This window comes from Gopherus evgoodei, chromosome 1, assembly GCF_007399415.2.
Source record: "Gopherus evgoodei ecotype Sinaloan lineage chromosome 1, rGopEvg1_v1.p, whole genome shotgun sequence".
NCBI classification, from domain to species: Eukaryota; Metazoa; Chordata; order Testudines; family Testudinidae; genus Gopherus; species Gopherus evgoodei.
Genome location: NC_044322.1, coordinates 7,788,527 through 7,809,644, shown reverse-complemented (window position 1 = coordinate 7,809,644; position 21,118 = coordinate 7,788,527). Strand labels below are relative to the sequence as shown.

At 50.8% G+C, this 21,118-nt stretch overlaps 1 protein-coding gene across 2 annotated transcripts in view; it reads left to right on the top strand.

Annotated features, from left to right (window-relative positions):
* The first annotated feature begins 1,175 nt into the window (after positions 1 to 1,175).
* Positions 1,176 to 21,118, top strand: part of P2RY2 (purinergic receptor P2Y2) — a 32,606-nt gene continuing 12,663 nt past the window's right edge. Inside the window, exons 1-2 of one of the 2 annotated variants that reach the window (XM_030557376.1) lie at positions 1,176 to 1,435; positions 8,232 to 8,283. The gene's annotated coding sequence lies outside the window, so the exon portion shown is untranslated. The remainder of the gene's footprint in view (positions 1,436 to 8,231; positions 8,284 to 21,118) is intronic. The other variant, XM_030557367.1, reaches the window with a different exon arrangement.

Below are 21,118 nucleotides of genomic sequence, written 5' to 3'. Positions count from 1 at the left end.
GAAGCCCTTTTAGAACCAGTTGTCCCAGTTCTAAAAAGGCTTTTAAATGTAACAAAATCTGTGGCAGCTCCCTGCCCTACCCCTGGCCCCAGCTCACCTAGCTCCACCTCCTCCCCGATGCTCCCCCCGGCTTCTCTTCCCCCTCCCCTGCTTCCCATGAATCAGATGATTCGTGGGAAGCAGGGCTTCCTGCAGGTGAACTGGGGCGGGGATGGGGTGCGAGGAGGGCTCCAGGCGCCGCGCGGCCTGACTCTGGCCGCGTGGCGCAGCTTCGGGCAGGCCCCGACTCTGACTCCGGCTGTGCGACTCCAGCCTGGGCCCCATCCCAGGCCCCGACTCCGGCCACATGGCATGGCTCCGGCCCCGGCCGGGCCCCAACTCTGGTCCCCAGCCCCGACTCTGGCCATGCGGTGTGGCTCTGGCCCGGTCCCGGCGGAGGTAAGAGGCTGGGGTTGGGAGGGTTGGATAAGGAAGGGACAGGGACAGGGAGCGTGGGAGGTTGGACGGGACAGAGGCTCTTGGGGGGAGGTCAGGGGATGGGACAGGGAGCGGTTGGGTAGGCGCCGCGTGGGAGTTCTGGGGGTCTGTCGGGGTGTTGGTGGATGGGGTCGGGGCAGTCAGAGGACAGGGGATACGGGGTGGAGCCCTGGGGGGCAGTTAGGGTTGGGGGTCTCGGGAAGGAGTGGTCAGGGGACAAGGAGTGGGGGGCGGGGGTTATGGGTTGAGGTGTCTGAGGGGGGCAGTCGGGGGAAGGACATGGGTAGGAGGTGTATTCACTGGGCGGTTCCCTACCGGGTCTTTGGCAGCGGGTCCTTCACCCGCTGGAGCCGTGCCCCCGAAAACCTGGTAGGGAACCGGTTCCTAAGATTTTGGCAGCTCATCACTGGTTCTGACTCCACCTTGCTCAGGGAAAGCACTCCAGAAAAAAAGTCCGCTAGGCTTTTTTTGGTTTGCTGGCTTGCTTTATTACATCTTTCCATCATTCCCCTGCTAAGTCATCTCAAACTAGAACAAAACTCGTCTTTGCTCTGACAGCTGGAAACCGGTTTGATTCCTGTACTTAGAGCAAGACTAGTGTGGGCTGGCAGTGGATGGCATCACTCTGATTGCATTACATTCTTCTACACCAGCACGCCTCCTCTGCTCGCCAGTAGGCTTGGACGAGCTGTGAAAGCAGTAAGTAAAGAGTTCCCCCCTCCCAAGCACAGGGTGAGCTTGCCTTGACAGGCAGTCACTCGTAGAAGCTGCTGCTACTCCCAGTGTGTAGGCTCTTACAAATCAGGAAGGAGGGGAAAGTGATAGAGAAACAACAAAACCAGACACCAAAGAACTCCTCTAAAACAGCTGAGGATGAAAGAGATCAGGAAGAAAGCAATTTGAAGGCAGCAAGAGGAGGAGGAGAACGATTTTCCTAGAAACCTGGAACAGCAAATCTGTGAGTGTGTGATCCTAATTTGGTAATCTGTATTTTCTCTTTCTTCCCCTGTTCAGATTTGTCTGGGAGCGACGTTCACAAACTCACAGGGAGGCACAAAACCAAGTTACATTTAGTTCCCTGGGAGGGAGGCGGGGGTGCAGCACCCCCCTGGAATTGCTGTCTCGTTGTGCTCCAGGATTTATCTTTCGTTTGGAGAGAAAAACTAAACATTGAGGGGATTGTGCTGCCCGAATATTGGACCCTGCTTCTGAGTGTGTCGGTGTGTGGGGGTGGGTGTGTGCATGTGCACACACTCTAATGCTAATCACAGGGTGTAACTTGTTGCTGATTGTCTCTGTCCTAACCTGGATCCCTTTCTAAGAATAGGATCTAGCAGAACAGAGGCCAGCTTTTGTCCTTCTCCTCTCACTCACTGCCCTTGTGGGTCCATGTTATTTATGAAGGGGAGTGAAAACTGAGTGACAAAGTCAGCCATGGGCTGCGTCAAACTGCCCTGCCTTGACTGAATGACATTTCCAAGTTCAATCAAGAGGAGTGAGATTTTAAAGCCCTCCCTGAAATGCACCCAGCTGAACAGAAAGACCCATTTGAAAAACTCCCCTTTCATATCAACCTACAGCCAGAGAGGTTCTCCCTCCCCTCGCTCTCCCCACTGTAAGGGCAGGTTAGCAGCTCTTGGCAGTGTGATTGCAAACATGCCCTCTTCTCGCTTGGTAACTGGACATGGTGCATTGGGCTAGTTATTGCCGTTGCTCTGCTGTCACGATCAATTGTTAGAAACAAGTTGGAGACCACAGGAAGGAAAGAATGACAGGGTGTGGCATAAGGCATTGGGCGCTGCTCAGGTCGTCAGGAAGGGGTCGATATTGTGATAGGCTGTAAATATTTAGCAGGCTGCAAAGCAGTGGCAGGTGCCACTTAGCCATGCCAATGTAAACTGGGAGGCGCAGCCCTGAAATCGGTGTGTGACTCCGGATTGACGAGTGTAAGGTGCCACTCAGCCATGTCAGTGTAAACTGGCAGGCGCAGCCCCGAAATGGGTGTGTGACTCCGGATTGACGAGTGTAAGGTGCCACTCAGCCATGTCAGTGTAAACGAGAGGAGAGGGGCTCAGTGTGGCTGCAGTTCTGCTGCACCCTTCTTGATCTGCTTCCCCCACCAGAAAAGAAAACAAAATAAAAATAAACACCAGGTTTGCTTATCAGTTTCATTTCCTCTGCTCCTCAGCTGCCAGTTGAACCCCTGAACTCTCTGATAAGCGTGAAAGATAAAGGCAGAAAATTGGTGGCAGCTGGAGTGGGAAATGCCAGGGGCAAGAGGTGCCAGAGCAGTGGAGCTGCGGGAATGAGAGCAGAGAGGAGGACTGGGGCAGTAGATGAGTGAACAGCCAGGCGTGTGAACAGCTACATCTGTTTGGCTGGCTTTGCGGGGGATCTGTTCCTGCTTTCCCCTGAGACAGCAGGAGGAAGCTGGAACAGGATAAGGGGCAAGAAAGCAGACCTCCTACTATGGCATCTTGTCATGAACCAGGACGATAAGGTTTTCAGGGCAGGGACGGTCTGCACCATGTTCGTGCAGCACCTAGCGCATCTCTTTGATCTGCGAGCAGCTCTCAGTGTCTCAGTGTCCCAGTGAAGAGAAGGCCTCTAGGTACTAGAGACCCATTCAGCTCAGTAAACAGGCAGTGGGAGGACCGAGCATATGTAACGACTGCCCGCTTGGCTGTTACCAGGATGAACCTAGACGCTTCAGATGAGAGTGAAGAGCATAAACCGCTACAGCTTGAGCTAAAGAGCGGACCCCCTTAACCAGCCGCTGCAGTAGACTTGTAGCCTCTGTGCATCAGGCACATAGAGAAACATGGAACTAAAACCGGGCAAAAGAATTTTGATATACGTTTTTCTGTTGAAACTGAAATGTTTTGCAGAAATGTATTTGTTGGGATGGTTTCTGGGGTCCAGGATGTAATTGAGAGAGAGAGGCCACCCCAGAACATCCTGGTTGGGGGCAGGGAGAGAAGGAAAGGTGACAGAGATGGCCAGAAGAGCCTAGTGGTAGGGCCCTCACTTGGGATGTGAGACCCAGGTTCGAGTCCCTGCCCTCTCCTGCGAATCAGGCAGAGGCGGGTGAAACAAACAGGTCTGTGTCCCTGTGCAGTTATTGCTGCTTCTGCTCAGTGCTGGAGCGCACGCACCCCACCCCAAAGTGTGCCAGTAGCGTCCTAGTGTACCACAGCTTGGTGCATGAAGAGCTAGGCTTGTAGGTGCTGGCCGGTCCCAATCACTGCTCAGACACATGGCCATGGGAAAGGGCATTTTACTAGGGCTGGCAGGAAAGGGGATGGCTGCAAATATTCTCAGTGCAGAGGCTTAGACAATCGCAGTTCAAAGGGAACAATAACAGGTCTGGTTTGGGCCTGGGGAAAGTCAATGTGAGTGTCGGGGCCAGGAGCAATGGAAGCTCCCTAAAAGTGGGGGGCCCAATGGCACCCAAACCGTGGCCCAGCCCCCCCATGCTGCCCCTTCTCCCTGAGCCCCATCCTTGAGCCATCCCTTCACTCTGAACCCCTGTCCTCGTGCCGCTCCTTCCTCCAGAGATCCTGCTCCTGTGGTGCCTCTTCCCCCCTGCTCGCTTCTCTCCACCCTTCCCCCTCCTCACTCATCCTTATGGCCAGCACAGAGTGGCTATCCCTGGCCCGCCCCGTTCCAGCACCCCTGGTCAGGGCTCTTCAGGATCACGGGCTGCGTGCTCTCTCTCGTCTAGTCTCTGTTCAAGCAAATAGGTGCTTTCAGGTTTCCAGGCCAGGCTCACCTTCACTGCAAGCGTTAGCACGAGCTAGTACACTCGAGTTACTGCATCGGAGCTAGCACTGCTTGAGTGAGAACGCCCACACTGCCAACCAACCCTGGAGCTACACAGTGTGAAGGCTAGAGCAGCAGAGTGATGCTGAGTTGTTGTAACTCCAGCTGTTGCCTCTCCACTGCCTTACTAGCTTGAGTATCAGCTCCCCCCACCAGCTGGCAGCCTAGCTCGTGGGAGTTTAAAGCACCATTTAACTCAAGCTAGAGATTTTTGTGTGTGGCCGGGTGTTGAGTTAGGGGTAACACTCCAGTTCTGACTTGAGCTAACTGTGTTGTGAAGACACAGCCTTAGGTGAGTGTCTCTCACTGGGGTCCTGCAACTGGGTGCGCTACTTACCGCTCCATAGCACCTCCTGCTGGCTGCTCTGGGGATTAGCTCTTTCAGCCTGACGCCCAATTCTTGCGGCTTCTCAGCCCGTCATCTCGCTCTGTCGCCCCCGCTTTGGCTCCTCAGGAGCTGCGGCGCCTCATCCTCATGGCTGAGCCCTCCGGCCAAGTCACAAGAGTCCTGCCCTTCCTGGGTGCTACCAGTCTTCCACGCCATCCGAGGCATCCCTTACGTCCACTGCCCTGGCCGAGCCGCTCCCACAGTGGCTTGAACAAAGAGACCCAGACAGTCTTCAAGTTCACGGCCCAGATTGTTCCACTCATTCAGGGGCTGCTAGGGGAACCCAGGCCTGCCCTCGACTGTGGCCTCCAGTCCCGGGGCCCTGTCTCCAGCAGCCAAGGTCTGTGTTAGCCCGAACCTTCCTGCCGCTCCCCTGGATTGCTTCCTACCTTGCCTATCCCAGGCTTGCATCCTCTGCCCTTCTAGCCAAACCCCTCTCGCCTGGCTCCACTAGACAGACCCTTCCTCTTGGGGCCAAAGCTCCTTCTCTCCCTTGTCCCAGGGAGAATGACCACAGCCCTCTTCTCTGCAGCTCCTTCCAGCTACCAGCTCCTGGGTTTTATAAATGCCCTCACCTATTCCTGCACAGGTGAGTGCTTCTCTCAACCTCAATATCCCCCAGCTTGCAGCCTGATGGGTTAACTGGCCTGCGTTAACCCCATCACAGGCCCCTCCACACCGGCTCTCTCCCCAGTCACTGCTGCTCCCCATAAGACCCACACAGATAAGGTGACCAGCCAGCAAGTGTAAAAAATCGGGACAGGATGGGGGGTAATAGGAGCCTGTATAAGAAAAAGACCCAAAAATTGGGACTGTTTCTATAAAATCAAGACATCTGGGCACCCTACACCCAGACCTGTCCCCAGCTATAACATTCAACAGTCACTGCTCTGCATACAGCTCCTGGGGGGCTTTCTCTGCAGCTCCTGGCTCTCTATGCACCTGCTTCTTCCCAACAAGAGTTCGGCCCTTCCTGGATCAGGACGCTTCCCCTTAGCCGGTCAGGGGAAAGGGAAGTGCAGTGGATAGGGTGCTGATGGGAGTTGTAGTCCCCTGCTTAGCAGATCCATCATACTTGCTCCTTATCCTGCTTTTGTTCCACACTTGGCTATTCTAAGATGTCTCTCCCATTCTTGTGCTTTTTTGCAAAAAACCTCCGAACGTTCCTGTTTTCATTCCACACTCACAGGCTCCTGTTTGGTCAAACTCTCAATTATCCGAATGGCTCAGTGTCACCAACAGAGTTACGGCTAAATGGGAACCTACATTAGCCCACAGAATGTCTGCTAGTTCATTATGAAATAATAGTGGAGCTAAAGTACCATTCTGAAAAGAAATGACCAAAGTGCATGAAGTAATGCACGAGTCTCGCATTGCTTGTCTTAAATGGTTTTGTCACTCACCTATTCATTCACAGTATTCAGTAATTCAAATGGGGCTTCCCATCACCAGCGGGGATTAGTAATGTATTTTTTATTAATAACCTCCTGCACGCAACTATATTAAAAGCCACACTCCATTAGAACTTTTAACCTACTTTCTTTCCCTGGGGTGACTTGGCAGATGTACTGGGTCTTGCACTTTTCAGCCTCTTGGCAATTTTTACACCACTATAATGTCGTCGGTTTCAGCTGAGTTCATTTTAATTTACACCAGCATAAATGAAATCAGAACGAGGCCCATCATTTCTAACCAGGCTAATCAGTCATTTAGTTTGCTGTTGATCAGGGACAAGCATTGACACGGTTTTGCTTAACTGAAACTTCTGGGTAAGCTACCAGAGTTAGTGAAAGCAGCGTCGATGGTGTTCCACATTTGCCAGGGCAGCTTTTTGTCTAAGTATCTTATTTCCGTTTCTGCTCCAATCTTCTGTCCACTTGATTATGAAATGACTTGGGCAATCTGCCATTCCCTCTGGATTCAAAAGGAGCAATAAATCTCATCCCAACTCTGAACAAACCCCCACATATAATTACTTGATAATATTCCAGAGGTGATGTACTTTGTGGCATGAAAAATCATCCACACTCTAAAATGTTCAAGGATTTCACTTTTCACTTCAGCTAATAAAGCTGATGGATCCTTCTTCCTCGTTTATGTACACACACAGATCTTTGTCCTCATTTTTCATAAGTTCATCAGTAAACATTCCAATTAAATGAATCATATCTCAGCATCTGGAGGGCGAAAGCTTTGTAAATGAGTCTTCTTGAGTCCTGGAATTATTCCAGATCTCTTTTCCAGGCGAAAGGGCTAACGTACAGCAAGTGTTTATAGAGAACTGGAGAAGTAAGGCACTTAAGTATGTTTTACTAGTCCACCAATGATTTATTTCTTCCTGCCCATACAGAAGAGGAGATTATCTCTGGATAGTAACACAAGTGTAAAAAAAATAAATAGGTTTAGCTGATCACTAAAGTTGTCACCATTTTTGTATTCGAGGCCCTTCTTAATGTTCACATCTCCCATGACGCCCACAGGAAGTGTATCAATCCATCATTATTAGTGAATATTAATTAAAAAATAAAAATTGATCTATGTGAGATTCCAATCGTCTTCTAATGAATAGTACCATGAGTCATCCCACTGAAGTCAATGGAACTGATGCACAGTGCAGCTAAATCAGGGTATCAGAATCTGGCCTTAGATATTTCTGTGATAATCTGGCCCTAAGATATTTCTGTGGCAACTGCTTCCATAGTGCCTAAGCACTGCTATCGGTCTCTTTATCCCTGCTTCTAGCACATGGTGAGGGCCATATAGCAGGGACCGTTGTCCTGATGTGCTCTATACAGCAAAGTGCTGAAGAGTCATCTGCAGAAATTGTGCTTGTGCCTTTTTTGGCATATGAAGAAAGAGGCCCCAAAAGACATTTTTAAAGTTTTCCTCCCACCTTAATGTTATTTTTACTAGAGATGGTTGAAAAATGATGTGTGTGTAGGGGGCAGGGGGGGATGTCACAGAAATGTTTTTGATTTTTTTTTCTAAATTAAAAAGCATCTTCAATTTTTTACAAAGATTTCTACCGGTTCTATTCCATGTGCAATGGCAAGTCTGGTTGGGGCAGAGCACTTTTTGGGAGTCCCACCACACGTTCGTTGTGAACTCATGTAATCAAAGGGCCGGGTGTATGGAATCTTTAACATAGTTGCCTTTTCTCCAAAATGTAGTCAGGCATTGCGGTTAAATAGTGTTATATATAAAAAAAAATTAAACATATTAACTACAAATCTCTCCCCCTCTCAATTGCTCACACTTCATTCTCTTAATTTATATACCATAATTTCAAGCAGTCATCCCAGAGTCTTCCAGGCAGACAAAACCTGGATTTCTAATGTAAAAATCAAGCAGAATTCTTGATTACTAAGTCTTTCCAGCTTTCATTATGTCACAAAGAAGCATAAAGGGTCACAAGCCCAATTTCTACCCGTTTTATAATGTTTGCAAGTCTTAAATGACACTGAACTTCCTGATACAATAGAATGGCTCAGTTTACAGGGCAGAGCTCTGCCACACAAGCTGAAAAGGGAATTTTATTATGCAGGTAGCTGTGTGGGTGAGAAGTTCAGGAGTCATCGCAGCAGCAGTGACAGAAGGTAAGATATTATAGAATAAGTATTGCTCGGAACAAGTGAAAGAGGAGAGTTGTTTTCGTTGGTTCTGTATAGAGTCAGTCAGAACCTGCTGTGTTGTGTTTCCAAGACTCATATCTTCAAATTAAATTAAAATAAACCAGATTAAGGCCACTTTGATTCTGCATGAGAGTGTTCACACAAGGGCTTAATGCACTTTAACTACTCCACTTTAAATTCATATATTTTGTTAATTCAGATTAACTCTCCTTAGCATCCCTGTGTAGACAAGCCCTAGAATCATGCTGTCTGGTTCAGGAATTAGAACGAAAGAGGAAAATGTGTCAGATCCAGATGCCTAGGGATTCCCCCTGTGTAGAAGCCCAGGTGGCACAGATCTGGCTCTATATGCCCATCATACAGCCTTTGATGTAAGGGGTTAATTAGTGCCCAGTGTGATACTGATTCATGTGATGTGGACACCTGACCACTGTTCAGCAATGCCCTGGCACCTGCAGGGTTGCAGCCTCTCTCTGGAAGCATATCTGCAGCTGCCCATGCTCTTCTGGCTCGCTGTGATTTCTGTGCTGTAGTCACCCCTGGAGGTATTTATGGGAGTGCTTTCGGTTTATTTTACCAATCGCTTTTCAGATTTATCCACTGATGAACGAGGGAAGTGGCGCAAAGTGAGGGATGGTTGTCGTCCCCTGTCCCCCTTCCCTGAGACTTAGTGTCTTGGGATCCAATAAGAACAGGTGTCAGGAGAGGCAGAAGTGGGACAGCCCCAGAATCTGCCTGCCCAGACCTGTGGAGACTGAGTCAGCTCCTCTCCCCTTCTGGAGTAACAGGAAAAGATGAACACCGCTTGGGAGAGGAAGGAAGGGGACGACCTGGCATTCTGCTGCCATGGCCTGGCTCCACTGATTGGTCCAACCATGCTATTTAAGTGAGAAGGAGGCATAGGAAGTTTGTCTGAGCAACATGGTGATTTCCTGTTGTGGCTGCACCTGTATAGGACCCTGCTTGTGCCTGCCTCTTGACCCTAACCCCAACCCCCTTCCTGCTTCCTATTCCACTCCTGGCTCCTGCTTCACCCCTGCCTTTGCTCCTGTTCCCACCGTGGTCCTGCTCCGTGCCTGATCCTCCCCTCCCCTCAGTTCCTGCCTGATGCCTCGCCTCCAGCCACTGGTTACCAGTTCTGACCCTGGCCTCCGGCTTCTGACCCTGACTCAGGCTCGAAGCATTTGCCATCTGACCTCGGCTCTGACCTTCAGCTTTGATGCCTGGTTCTGACTCTGGCTCGACCCCTGCCTCTGGCAACTGGCTGTTGACTCTGATACTGAGCCTTGGCTTTGTTTCTCAACCTGGACCCCTGCTCCGCCCATTAGACATGACTCCTGCTCTGAGTACTAGGCCAGATCGCTTACATCCCGCTCCGGAACAGCAGGGAGGTACATCCAGGAACTAGTTCAGGCTCCTTGAATCAGTGCTGGCTTGGCCCTGGCATTGGAGCAGCCATGAAGCTGCTTCGACTTACATCAGTGGAGAGTTGATGTGACAGAGCCTCGCTCACATGGGGCCCCAGCTCTGCACACAGCAGCCCCGGGGTCAGGTGAGCATCTAAGCCCAGCCCTGTTCCTTTGCGTCAGAGCCGGCGCTCCAGCCTAAGCTGCCACTTCAAAGTGTGGTCTACCCAACAGTTTTTACAGCGCTAGGGCGAGCTGTGCTGACCCAAGTCTGTCGACCCGGACTGGGAGGCTCACCTCCGCAGGCTATGTGTGGACGTATGCTTCGGCACCTCCAGCAGAACCTGTGCTGCGCGCAGTTTGGCCAGACCCTAGGCTCTGAGCAGGAATGCTGCATGTATATTTCCCCATCGTTGGGTCATCATTACTGTTAGTTCAAGGACATTTGCAAAAAAGAATAGGCAGGGTCCTGCTAAGGCTCGGACTGAGTTTTATCTATGGTAAATAAGTGACTTTGCGCTGTCTGGTCCTAATTAACCAAGCAAGATATGAAAATGCTGGATGCTGGAGCAGCCCAACTCTCTGAGAAAGGTCTGGGGCACTTGAAGTGTGCTCTTAACCCATGGTCTCAGCTGTAGTTCAACGCAGGCAGTCTCTGAAGTCCCGACCAGTGCTTAAAGCCGCTTTCTCTCTAAGGAAAATTGCCAGGGGTCAATGGGATGCGTGTGTGTGATTCCCCTCCAGTTTAAATGAAGCCACTTTATGAACCATAAAGTGCGTCAATTTAAAATCTGCAATGTAAAGCCACTGGAAAGTGCATTTATGTTTGGCCGGAAGCATCCAGCCACAAATGCACCTGTTGTCTTTGTTGTGTGAAGAGAGATTCCAGGCAGCCGAATGCAGGGCAGGTCAATGTCGGGAAGGGTTTGTTTTGGTGAGACTCTTGTGCTTTCCAGCTCATTCAGCTGCATCGGTTCCCTGAGTTGTTATGACTAATGTGTATACAAAGGCCACAACAATGGATTACAAACACATTTCACGTGCCACAGACTTTTACCCACAGACTTTCCCTGCTCCAATATTTTCAGCCCTTGTGTCATTGATTATGCCCAGAATGTCACTCATTTACTATAGCAGAGCCAATGACAAAACGGAATTCGCTAATATAAATAATGCAGCCAGGCAAGAGCTGCACACTTCAGCCCCTGTATTGAGTGCATCCAAAGTCCAGGGGGTGTTTGGATCTAGGGTTCTGGTTCAGTCCGTTGCAGGCCAGTTAGGCAGTTGGGCTTTGCAGCATAACATTCCCCAACTCTAAGATATTATTATATCACAGTGGCACCTAGAGGCCCCCACATAGTAGTGGTCAAGACAGCAAAAAGGTGGGTGGGGAGATTGAGGCACGGTGAGGTGACATGATTTGCCTAAGGTCACACATCAGAGTTGAGACTAACACCCAGTCTCCTGACTCCTATGCTAGAGCCCTATCCACCAGACTCCTGTTTACACTCCCCCATTTGCTCTGGGCCTGTCTCCAGCGCACAGTCTGGCAACCCTTCACCTCTCAAAATCAGGGGCTGCTGGTTTGTATAATCTTTGATGTTGCCCAGAACAGGTCCAAACCCCACTGCCCTTCCCCTCCCCACTTATCTAAGGCTCTGGGAGGGAATTTGGGTGCGGGCCCTGAGCTGGGGCAAGGCGTTGGGGTGTCGGAGGGTGTGCAGGGTGCAGGCTTTGGGTGAGAGTTTGGGTACAGGAGGGGGTTCGGGCTCTGGGAGGGAGTTTGGGTGCAGGGTTGGGATGCAGGAGGGGGTGAGGGCTCTTGGAAGGAGTTTGGGTGCAGGAGGGTGCAGGCTCTGGGTTGAGGCAGGGAGATGGGGTGCAGGAGAGGGTGAGGGCTCTAGGAAGGAGTTTGGGTGCAGGAGGGTGCAGGCTCTGGGTTGAGGCAGGGAGATGGGGTGCAGGAGAGGGTGAGGGTTGCAGCTCCTAGGCAGGCAGGGTGTCTGTGTGCCGCTGCCCACAGGCACCACCACCGCAGCTTCCATTGGCCACAGTTCCCCGCCAATGGGAGTTGCGGAGTTTGCACTAAGGACAGGGGCAGCACATGGAAATACCCCACCTCCCAGGGCTGCAGGGACACGCTGGCCGCTTCCAGGGTGGTGCGGAACGAGGGCAGGCAGGTAGCTGCCTTATCCTTGCTGTGCTGCTAGTGGTGGCAACGGTGGCTGGGGGGCCCCAACCCTTTTAAATCACCCTGGGGCAGGAGACGCTCTGGGGAAGGTGTACGGGGGTGGCAGGGGGGGCCGGAGGAGAGACTCAGCCCTGAATATTGGTGGAGCCAGGCTCCCAGGCCCTAAATATTCCTGGAGCACAGGCACCACAGGCCCATATAACTCGCCGCTCCTGCTCAAAATGTCGGTGAGCTTTGGGACCAAACACTCTCCCTGCTCCCAATGGAGGGGTTTGCAGGGCTGCAGGTCCAGTTTTGCACCTGGTGTTGCAGTTACTTCATTAGACTCTTTGAGCTCTTGGATAGTTCCCCCACACATCACCCCCCCGGTCACAGAGCAGGCCTCGTGTGTGTTCCCCCAACCAGCACGGCCTGCTGTCTGGCAGAAACCCATGGGCACGTTGAGGTCATTCCACTGCTGAGATGAAAGGGGAGTGTCTGGCACCACCTGAAAGACACTTGGCTGGAAGGAGTGTTATTCCGTGGTCTGTGTGAAAGGAGCTAGTGGTCTCCTTCCAGTCTATAGCTGGCAGCTGCCCACATCACACAAACCGCCCCTACAATTGGCAGTAGTTGGCCCCCTTGCTGTCAGCGTCAGCAAAGAAGCTGAGGGAACAGCTCTCTGGGTCAGAGAAACATAGGGACCGTCGGACACAATACAGAGCTCGTTGCTTTGGTGCTCCCCCAGGACAGGGGGCAGCACACTGGTGGGAGCAGTAGGCCTGGCTGCCCTGTGCTGGCCCTGTTCTGTGGAGAAACTCAGGGTTTTATTCTCCAGGGCTGTCAATCCAGCATCACCGGAGCTTTATCCAGGCACGTATCTGCACTCAGACATCGCCCAAGAATTAGAAGTCGCTCCATTGTGCCTCGGGCCAGGAGGTCATGGTTTTTAGATCTGCTTTATGCTGCTTGGTTGGGATTCTTGCAGTGCTTGCTGCAATGGCCACATTGTCCCTGCCACGTCTGCTCCCTCCTTCCCTTTAACACGTAGTCCTGCCACGAGTGCAGGGTACTGGACTAAATGACCTCTTGAGGTCCCTTCCAGTCCTATGATTCTATGGTTCTCGCAAATGCTCAAGGGGCCCCAGACTGGCTCTGTGCATGGAGGAGACCAATACCCTCTCCACTGGCTCCCATATTCCGTGCATGGAAGGAAAGTCCCTCATCCCACTTCTTGAGCATGGGAAGGGAGGGCCCCATAGATAGGTCCTTACCCCAACTTCCCTACAACTCCAGGCATGGGGGTAGGTCTCTTCCATACCCAAGCCAGCTGCTCCACTCCTGTGGAACTGAGCATGGGAGGAAATAGTTGTCTGCTGCTGCCCCCCAAGCATCTCCTGACTTCATGGCACATCCACAGCCCCCATTCTCCCAGGTGCCCCGGTACCAGAGGAAAAGTTATTTTAAACAATAGAAAGGGCTGAGGCATTTTACTAGAGGTAGGACTTGGACATCTCAGCTCACTGATAACACACAGTGCCCTCAGGGGTGCCATTTCAGATTTTGGTAGGCTACCTAGGCACCTGAAACCTCTCTTTTTTTTTGGCAGATAACTTAGCAGTTAGCTGACAGGAGCACCGTATCTCATTTCTATATAAAAGAAAGAAAATTAAATAATTATTAGACCCTCTCAGCTCTAATACTAACATGTTCGGACATCTTGTGGCAAGTCATTTAAGGGACCCTGGTTAGGTTTAAAATGTTAGTGTATATTCTTACTTTGTTACTAACTCTGGGGAGAGAGAGATCCTGTCAGTTCAGGGAGAGGAGTGAGGTCTAGTGCAGTGGCTCTCAAACCTTTGTACTGGTGGCCCCTTTCACAGAGCAAGCCTCTGAGTGCAACCCTCCTTATAAATAAAAAACACTTTTTTGTATATTTAACTCATTATAAATGCTGGAGGTAAAGCTGGGTTTGGGGTAGAGGCTGACAGCTCGCGATCCCCCATGTAATAACCTCGTGACCCCCTGAGGGGTCCCAACCCCCAGTTTGAGAACCCCTGGTCTAGTGGGTTACAGTAGGGGGCAGATACATCTGGGTTATATATAAGAACATCAGAATGGCCATACTGAGTCAGACCAATAGTTGATCTAGCTCAGTATCCTGTCTTCTGACAGTGACCAATACCAAGTGCTTCAGAGAGATAGAACAGAACAGGTGATAGTCGAGTGATCCATCCCGTCACCCATTCCCAGTTTCTGGCAAACAGAGGCTAGGGACACTTCAGAGCATGGTGTTGCAACCCTGCCCATCCTGTCTAGTAGCCATTGATGGACCTATCCTCCATATTATCATCTACTTTTTTGAACCCTGTTATAGTTTTGGCCTTCACAGCATCCCCTGGCAATGAGTTCCACAGGTTGACTGTGAAGAAATATTTTCTTTTGTTTGTTGTAAATCTACTGCCAATTAATTTCATTGAGTGACCCCTAGTTCTTGTGTTATGTGAAGGAGTCAATAACACATCCTTATTCAATTTTTTTCACTCCATTCATGATTTTATAGACCCCTATTATATCCCCTCTTAGTCATTTCTTTTCCAAGCTGAAAAGTCCCAGTCTTATTAATCTCTCCTCAGATGGACACTATTCCACACCCCTAATCGTTTTTGTTGCCCTTCTCTATACCTTTCCCAATTCCAATATATCTTTTCTGAGATGGGGTGACCAGATCTGCACGCAGTATTCAAGATGTACCATGGATTTATATAGAGGCAATATGTTATTTTCTGTCTTATTATCTCTCTCTTTCCTAATGATTCCCAACATTCTGTTTGCTTTTTTGACGGCCGCAGCACATTGAGTGGATGTTTTCAGAGAACTATCCACAATGATGCCAAGATCTCTTTCTTGAGTGGTGACAGCTAACTTAGACCCCATCATTTTGTATGTATAGTTGGGATTATATTATGCCATGTCCATTACTTTGCATTTATCAACATTGAATTTCATCTGCCATTTTGTTGCCCAGTCACCCAGTTTTGTGAGATTATTTTGTAGTTCTTCACAGTCAGCTTTGGACTTAACTATCTTGAGTAGTTTTGTACAATCTGCAAATTTTGCCACCTCACTGTTTCCCCCTTTTTCCAGACCATTTATGTTGAATGGGACTTGTCCCAGTACAGAAGCGGGGGAGGAAGGGAAGAGGAGGGGGCACACACACCACTATTTACCTCTCTCCATTCTGAAAATTTACCATTTACTCCTACCTTTTTTTTCCTATCTTTTGCTTGGCAATGCTTTTAGGATCATCTAAGGATCCTTAGCCTTTTGTTATCTTAATCACCCTGCCTCTGTTTATAAATAAGTTCCCTGCTCCCAAGGCCAGAAGCTGGAAGCAGCCCAGAAATCATCACATTTCTCACTCAGGGTGTGCTGCTGTTAAGAGCTCCATCTGAGGCCAGAACAGACCTCCAGTATGAAATTCCGGGGGGAGGGCACCCCTGAGTGCCCAACAATGGGTGTGCTCTAGATACACCAACAACACTAATGTGGAGCCCACCAGAGGCCACAGACAGCCACGCTGAGCCCCCAGTGCAGAGCCAATAGCCTGCTGGACATTTCACAGCTAGAGCTGCCTTGATAAACACTGGGCCAGACTCGCAGAACAAGGATTGAGGGCTAAGCAATGCACGTGTACGATAATCCAATCAGAATGTCTGCCAAATGTCAGTTGTCCTTACAACGTTCCCCTGAGAAGGGTAAACTGAGGCACGGAGTGGCGAACTGGATTGCCCCAAGCATACATGAGCTATTGAATTGCAGCCACCTCTGGGGGTGAGGATGGCAGATATTTAAGGCACACAGCCACCGTGCACATAATTTTAGGCCAGGTCCTGAATAAAGAATACTGTAGCCAACGAAAGCCAAGCACAGCATTTTAAAAGACAGTCGTTTGCCATGATATGCCCAGGGGCTCTCATCTAAAACTACCAGTGGCCTTTCTGCAGGTGGCAGGGTGGGGAAGGACAGGGGTAGGGGGTTGGAGCACAGAGCATAGGCGCTTTGGTAGAGTGTTCTCCTTTGTTTGCTGTGTTTTGTCTCCAAGAGCAGGTCGGCTTCCACTAAACAGTCTGCAAAGCCATGAGCAAAGCCCTCCTCCCCCCGTGCTGGAAGCCGCCCAGGCCCGCGCTTTGCAGGTGCTTAAATGGGAGGAGCCTTAGCAGACAGGGCTGGCTTATTTCAAACATGCTTCCTTGGCAAGAGGTGAGGTCTGAGCACAGGACTATCACCCAGGGGCTTCTGCATGTTCTGATTCCAGACCCCTGCTCCATGAGAGGGCTGAGCTCCATTGGCCCATCCCACAGCCTGCCTGCCTGGACCCCTACACTATGCGGGGAGCCCCAGCAGAGCTGAGCTGCATGGGGTGCAGAATGCACAGCCCAGATATTGCCTCCTCCTTCCTCACAGCAGAACTGTACCTGGTCCACCAGCTCCAGGCTCCCCGTGTGCAGGGTGCAAGGTTTGCTCCTGTGGGCAAGTGCCAGCCCCAGTGCATACTGGGGAATTAGAAGGCAGGGCTTTGGCAGGAGGTGGGGGTGGGAATTAAGAGGGAGAGCAACAAAGAAGAACCAGATTCCCCTCTCCCCCTTCCCTGTGCCTGTGAGATCGCTGGACCGACAAAGACCTCTGTCCAGTTCTGGGAGTGGGGTGTTTAATGCACTCTGGCCACTGAAGTCAATGGAAAAATGTCCATCGACTTCAATGAGCTTTGGACCAAGCCCTCTCGAACACCCAGGGCCAGGGTCTGACCCTTTACTCACACTGAGTAGCATCTCGCTGTGCCGTTAGTCCCAACGAAACAAATGGGGCTGTTTGCAGAGGGAAAATCTGCGTCCAGCCCGCGTTAAGCTCAGCACCAGTTGTACATGTGCTCCCCCTGCACTGCTGCTTGGCCTTGGGGGCACTCTTGCTCGAAAGCAGCCCACAAGCCAGCTGCTGCCAGAGACTCGTCTCACCCCTAGCATTAGAGTCTGCTGGGTTTGTTTATATTGTACGGAGCCAAACAGGAGCGGCAGTGCCCCCCCCACACAGAGCAGGGAGAGGAAAGGGATGGCCGGGGTCAGCTCCACAGTGCCACTTATTGCTTTGCCTCTGTTAGAGGAACGTGTCTCCCAGTAGCTCACCCCAGCTGACGAATCCGTGCATGCAAATGCAAGTGAACTACGTTGGGCCTTGCAAGCAGAGGTGCAGAGCAGTGGCCAATAGCCAATTGTTGGGGAGAAAGGCTGAGCAGCTGGGAAAATAGCAAGGCTCTCTGAGTAAGATCTGATTGGTCTATTGGAGAAGACAGGCACCCTAGCATAGAGAGATGAGAAGGGACCTGAAAATAGCCAGAGGTAGGGAGGCTTTTCCTGTTAATGAAGCTAGTGCAGAGATTGAGCTACTGCCCCCACCCTCTCAACTGTGGAGGGGCCCAGTGGAAGCAGAAAGAAAAGGAACAATGAGGGTAAGAAACTGGCCCCAAGAGGTCACCTAGATAGTGGGGTTTGTGGTGGGTGATAAATCCATGAAGGATCATGGAGAGGGGGTCACATGGGGAGTGGGGGAGGTGGATAAGTCAACGGAGACTCACGGAGATGAGGTCACATGGGGAGTGGGGGAGGTGGATAAGTTAATGGAGACTCACATAGATGAGGGCACATGGGGAATGGGGGAGGTGGATAGGTCCATGGAGGGTCATAGAGATGAGGAGGGTTTCTGAAATGGACAGGCAGAAAATGGTGGTTTTCCCATGACAAAGGAAATGAGCTGCTCCTTCCAGGTACACTGGAGAAAATGAGTCATTGGACAATTCAGACAATTATTATAAAGCATTCACACATGCACTAGATACTTCACAGGACACACATGAGAGACAGGTGCTTGCCCTGAATAGCTTCGAATCTAAGTGCTGGACTTGCCAAGAGGGAACACACCCCTGGGAAGGGACACGGGCTACCGATGAGGCTCTACAGATGTCAGGTTAGACAGACATATGTCTGGACGATATGGATTTTTTATATGCCTCATTTTGGTAGGGGACTATGCCGAGGTGAGAATTTTTAGGAGTGAATTGAATGAGGTTAGAGTGGAGTGCAGAGAAGCAGATTTTGGGTAGCCATTGCATGGAGGAAGGCACAGAGATGTTAGACAAAAGGAGCATTGAGGAGAGTGCCGTCAGTGGAGCAGAGCGTTGAGGGGGAAATCGCAAGAAGAGCAGGTTAGAGATACAGGCAGGGGGTGTATGATCAAGGAGAAGAAGTATGAATAGGATGCACAGCATGATGGAGGTGTGACCCGGAGAGGGGGCTGGAGGTTGGACAGGGACTTGAAGCAACAGGCAAGAATTATTTTGGAGTGGGTGGCATGAGGTGAGGTCAGTGTCAAAGGGACCCAAAAGGAGGAGATTGCAGGGGAAGGGCTCACTGAAATTTTCAGGGAAGGACTTGAGGAGTCCAGAAAAGAAGGAACCACAGGACTTGAAACAGGAGGAGAAGGTGGCATGGCTGAGCGTTCTGTCCAAGGAGCGGTACTGGCTGAGGGAGACCTGATGGTGGCCACAGCTGGCAAGAGTGGCCAGATCAAAAGATCCTGAACTTTGGGAAAATCGAGATCTAACTTTGCAGCCTGGGCCCAGCTCTGTGTAGTAGGCGGATTCAGAGAACTGGCAGCTGTGGGGGTCAGGCAGACTCTGTAGTCCAATCCACATAGCCTCTTGCAGTAGAGATGAGCACGAGCTGAGGATTGACATGGTGGAGTTTGGTTTGAGGATGCGCCTCTGTATAAGTCTAATGAGCAGGAACTACTGGAGCATGCTCAGGTCCCTGAATGAGCCACATAACCCAAATTACCTTACCCCAAACTCTTTTTTCTCCTGTCCAGATGAGGCTGTGTAATGTAAAAGCTTTCTGAATATTATTTTTGGTTACTGTGGGTTTTAACTGTGGTCTCGGAGGAGGATGAAAACATGCAGGCTGCTTGGTTCCCAGGGCTCAGATAGTTCCTTATATGGCACCAAAGTACTTCAAATGAAAGCAGAGAAGACACCATGTTATCTGGGTCCGTGTTTTATGGGGAGAAATTAGTGCCAGGGTGGGCAAACTTTTTCGCTTGAGGGCCACATCGGGGTTGCGAAACTATATGGAGGACAAGGTAGGGAAGGCTGTGCCTCCCCAAACATCCTGGCCCCCCATCTACCTCCTCCCAATCCCCACCCCCTGACTTCCCCCTGAGAACCCCTGACCCATCCAACCCCCCCTGCTCCTTGTCCTTTGATTGCCCCCTCCCAGGACCCCCCACTCCAGGGACCCCACTCCCTATCCAACCCCCCTGCTCCCTGTCCTCTGACTGCCCTAACCCCTATCCACACCCCCACCCCCTGGCAGGCCCCCTGGGACTCCCACGCCTATCCAACTCCCTCATTCCTCATCCCCTGACTGCCTCCCCAGAACCTCTGCCCCATCCAACCGCCCCCTGCTCCCTGATTGCCTCTTGGGGCCTCCTGCCCCTTATCCAACCCCCCTCCCCCCACACTCCCCATGCCCTTACCATGCCGCTCAGAGCTGCAGGACTGGCAGCCGCACAGCGAGCTGAGGCTGCAGGGGACGGGGGACAGCAGGGGTGGGGATGGGGGCTAGCATCCCGAGCTGGGAGCTCAAGAGCCAGCCAGGATAGTCCTGCGGGCTGGATGTGGCCCACGGGCCGTAGTTTGCCCATCTCTGCATTAATGGAACTGCTATAAATTGAACATGGGTTGTGGATGGTTTTAGCCTTACACTCAAAGATCGCAGTAACAGCATTTGCAGTTACCAGGCCAGATTCTGCTCTCAGTGACACAGGTTTAGTGACAATGAAGTCCAGGGGATTACTCTGGATTCACACCTAACTGAGAATTTATTAGTATTACAGGTGCAGAAAGATCCCTGGGTCACAGGCAATGGGGTCCACGGGCAAACCTCTGTTACCAGCTTTGCCCATTACCTTGAGATACACTCATTGAGTGGGGTTACACTTCAAGGGGGGCGGGGGGTTCTGTACTTCTATCAATGTACGGTTTGTGTCACTTGTGTTCTCATACGGAGCCCTACGTCTCCCTGCTGCAGGTTCCCTCCCAGTGCAGCTGTCCTGCAGGTTGCCCAGGGCTGGGTTCTTCCAGCTCCAGAATCAGATGAACACACACACACACACACACACACACACACACACACACACACACACACACACACACACACACACACACACACACACACACACACACAGAGTAACAGCGCATCTGAGAGGACTGGGTTAATCATCACTCCCAAGCTGACTCCTTATATGGCCCTGGACTCAACAGGCTGGGTCAAGCCGTCATCCTGATATGCTGTGGGCACTGCACTGGAACAGAGCACACCTGAGCAGACTGGGTCAAGCAACACTTCCAAGCTGCCACCCTCATATGTCCCAGGTTCAGCATGTCTCTATCCCCACTTTCAGGTTACAGTTGTTCTGGTAGTAACCAACTTGATCAGCAAACCCCACAGGATTTTTGGGTGCTGCAGGGATTTTTTATCTGAGGTACTAGAAGTGTTGCTGCAGAGCGAATGAGGAAACCAAAAAACACCCATGAGGGGGAGAGAGAGAGAGAGAGAGAGAAGCAACCAGCTTAATCATGAAAGTTATTTCTTGCCAGGTAATAACCATGGGGAGCCAAACAAAAAAAACACTTATAATATTAAATCCAACTTAAATTTGATTAAAAAAAAGTCAGGTTTAGAAAACTATCACTGATCACACAAGTGAGGGTCAGAAGGCTACACCGAGAGAGAGAGAGTTGGGTTCTCGCCGCTCCGTGAAGCTTGAACTGGTCGGGGTTCCCAGGTGGTGGTGGTAGCTGAGATGCAGATTTTGGATCCAGGCACCAGAACACTTACTTGAATGTGGGTTGGGGTTTTTTGTAGGGAAACAACAATGGTTCAAGGGAGAGCACTAGATTTGTTTATGGGTAAACTGATGGCTCAAGGGAGTGGAGTATACCAAAGAGGTATTGTTCAGGCTAGACCATGGGAATGAACTGATCATTCCTGGCTTTGGGAGATCTTTCTTGGAGGGAGCTCGCAATGCAATTAGGGAGTTTCACTATTTTGGATACCAGTAAAGGATTTATTGCTCGAATTGGTCTGATAACTACTGAGCTGGGTGTGTG